This window comes from Giraffa tippelskirchi, chromosome 7, assembly GCF_054371585.1.
Source record: "Giraffa tippelskirchi isolate mGirTip1 chromosome 7, T2T-mGirTip1v1.2.pri, whole genome shotgun sequence".
Lineage (NCBI taxonomy): Eukaryota > Metazoa > Chordata > Mammalia > Artiodactyla > Giraffidae > Giraffa > Giraffa tippelskirchi.
Genome location: NC_137281.1, coordinates 57,786,162 through 57,790,076, shown reverse-complemented (window position 1 = coordinate 57,790,076; position 3,915 = coordinate 57,786,162).

Sequence of the window (3,915 nt, the reverse complement as noted above, 5' to 3'; positions counted from 1 at the left end):
CCCTACTGGAGAATTCGCTCCTGCTCCGCTGGGGCGCGCTCGGCTCTGTCCTTCTCTGCAGCGCCACCTAGAAGAAGGGAGTGGGATTACATATAGATAGAGAGGGAGAGGGGCTTTCCAGGCGGCGCTAGTGGTCAAGAATCCGCCTGCAATGCGGGAGACACAGGTGCGATCCCTGGGTCGAGAAGATCCCCTGGCGGAGGGCATGGCAGCCCACTCCAGTATTCTTGCCAGGAGACTCCATTGGACAGAGGAGCCTGGCGGGCTGGCGGGCTATACAGTCCGTGGGGTCGCAAAACGACTGAAGCGAATAAGTAGGCCACGCACAGAGGAAGGGAGGGAGGTAGATAGATGGATGATAGGTTATGGATAGGCAGACAGGTAGATACACATAGAGGTAGGTAGGTGGGTAGAAAGATAAATACCTACATACATATGCATCTGACAATGAGAATCAGATGGTTCAGCAACCAAGTGAGAGAAGCTGGAAGACAATGCAGCAATACCTTCAATATTTGGAAGGAAAACGATTTTGGGAGAAAACTTCACTTGAAACTAAAAAGGAAAAAAAAAAAAAAGAAAAAAAAAAAAAGAAACTAAAAAGGATTGTGTACAGCGTAAGGAATATGTCAATAATGTAATGACTGGGAACAGATGGTTACTAGACTTACTGTAGTGACCATTTCACAATCTATACAGATGTCATATCTCTATGTGTGTGTGTGTTAGTCCCTCAGTCGAGCCTGACTCTTTGTGACCCCATGGACTATAGCCTGCCAGGCTTCTCTGTCCATGGAATTCTCCAGACAGGAATACTGGAGTAGATTACCATTCCCTTCTCCAGAGGAACTTCCCAACCCAGGGATCGAACCCTGGTCTCCTGCATTGCAGGCAGGTTCTTTACGTTTGAGCTACAGGAAAGTCCCCATGTAGTACACCTGAAACGCACAAGATAGTGTTGGTCAACTATATTTCAATAAAAGAACTGAAAAACAATACAAACTCCAGGAAAAACACAAACCTGCAAAAATTATGAAGCAAATATAAAGCAAACAAAAACTTGGTGTGTGTGTGTGTGTGTGTGTGTGTTTTAGACACCCACCACCTCCTTGTTTTACTTATAGTGAGATGAAGAACTATAAAACTTTCAGAAGACAGCGTTGAATATCTTTGTCTCATGATAGTGAAGGGGTTCTTAAACTAGACATAAAAAGCAAAGACCATAAAGGAAAAGATGTGTAAATTTAATTAAGACCTTGTGTTATTCAAGAGTTCATTAAAAAGCATTGAATACAAAATACATTATGTTTTCCTTCTAATTCAAGGACATTAGCAACATTGTTAATTAGAGTTCCCTCTTGAAAGCCTTGGTATTTGAAGCTTTCTGATACCAATTCTCTTAACACTACAACTGGGATTTTGCCTCAACCAAGAACTTTTCTAAAACAAAAACAGTAAGCATTTTTTAAAGTCATAAAATATTTAACAATGCTGTCTTTTGGTACATTTCCCAGACTAGCAGAGTGTAAAAGAAGTGGAAGAAACCAATTATTTTAAGATTATATAACAATCAATGATGCATCATATCAGGAAACATTATTTCGAATTTAGAATTCTATCCTCAGTCAGATTGTGAATTTAGAAATTTCTAAAAAGACATTTAGACTTGCAGAACTCAGAAAATGTATCTTTTACATGACCTTTCTAAGGGAAGCTGAGTATGTACTCCAATGAAGTTAAAGACTGATGACTAAGAGAAAGAAGGGCAAAAAAAAAAAAAAATAGTGGATTTAACCAGGAGTCTTAGATTGACTTCTGTGCAACACTACTAGTAGCCACCTAACCAGATAAGAACAGAAGGAAGAATATCCTCAGGAAAAATAATGAAATTTATTTCAGCAACAGACAAACTGGCTAACAATCTCACAATTTTAAGAACAGGGTGAAGAAGGTACTGTTTCTTCTCTCAGTGGGAGAAAAAAAACTGAAAAACAATCCAACTCCAGGAAGAACACAAACTTACAAGAAAATTATGAAGCATATATAAAGGAAACAAAAACTTGGTGTGGGTATGTGTGTGTGTATTTTTTAGCCACCCACCACCTCTGTTTTACTTACAGTGAGATGAAGAACTATAAAACTTTCAGAAGACAATGTCGAGTATCTTTATGTCCATGACGGTAAAGGAGTTCTTAAACTAGATACAAAAAGCAAAGACCATAAAGGAAAGAATGGGTAAATTTAATTACTTTAAGGCCTTGTGTTATACAAGGGTTATCACAAAGAAAATATAAAGACAAGTCACAAATGGGGAGACAATATCTGAAATACAAATAACTGACATAGGAGTGGCATTCAGAACATATAAAGTACTTCTAAAAATCAATAATGACAAACAGAAGACCTGAATAGGTACTTCAGCAAAGAGAAATACAAGTGGCTGACAAAAATATTAATAGGAAAAGATGCTTAACCTCATTGATCAGTGAAACACAAAATGAATCACAATGAGATGTCACTTGTCAACCACCCAACAGCCAAAAATTTAAAAGTCTGAGAATGCTGATTGTTACTGAGGTTGTAGAGCAGCTGGAACTATGGAGGCATAAACATACATGCGCGCTCAGTTGTGTCTGACTCTTTGGGACTTCGTGGACTGTAGCCCACCAGACTCCCCTGTCTGTAGGATTGTCCAGGCAAGAATATTGGAGTGGATTGTGATCTCTTCCTCCAGGAGGAAACTCCAGGGTCAGGATCTTTCTGACCCAGGGGCCAAACCCATGTCTCCTGCATTGCAGGCAAATTCTTTACCACTGAGCTACCTGGGAAGCCCATAAATAGATAACAACCATCTAGAATAATGTTGAATGAAGATACTCATGATCTAGCTATTTAGCTCCTAGGTAAATATCCTACAGCACTGGCACCAGGAGACACAGACAGGATTGTTCCTAGTAGCACTGTAGACGTTTACGTGTGTTGCTTTGTGACTGTGGCTCCTCTGTCCATGGACTTCTCTAGGCAAGAATACTGCAGTGAGTTGCCATTGCAGGAACTGAACCTGAGTCTCCTGCATTGCAGGCAGATTCTTTACCATCTGAGCCACCAGGAAAGCCCAAATATTCCATTAGGTAGGTAAAAATGAAAATGATTTTTATTTATCTCTTTATAGATGATGGAGGGCGCTCAGTAGAAAAGGGTGACAAGGGCATTCCTGACACCATTCCAGAGAGTATAAGTTGGTACTTCATTTTTGAAGTGATTTGGCAATTTCACATTTAAAAGGTGGATGCTCTTTGATCCAGCAGTTCTATTTCTAGGAATCTTTACTATAGACACACAAACTCAGTCATCTCCTGGGGTCCTCTCCCACCACAAGCTTGGATTCCCAGCAGTGAGTCTTTTATTTTGTCAAGGAAACTTGATTCCAAGGGGACCAATCCCTCAATCACTCTCTGCCTCTTCATCCTGCTCAATGAACTCCTATCCATCCTTTATTTGAACCAAGTATTTCCTCTTCAAAAATGTTTTCCTCTACATTTGTGACTCTCCACAGTAAAGTAGGCCACCCTCTACCCATTCTTATTATTTATTCTTAGAGCACATCAACAGTTGCATATTTATTTATACGACTTTTTATTTAGCGTCGGAACTCCCCACCAGAGCAAAGGCTGTGACTATTCTGTTCCAGGGCCTGACCCAGGGCTAACTCATGAAAACACTGGACTGCACACTGTCTGTCTTTGTCCTGAAATCTTATCTGGGTTCACCTAGGGGCTTGCTGGAAACCTGCTGCGCCCTGCAGCTCTTGCAGAGACTTGTCCAGAAGGCCCCATATGCAGGCGGCAACATCTGAGAGCCAGTCATTGGCATCCTGGAACCTCGGGAGACAGGTGAGAAGAAGTGAGTCACACA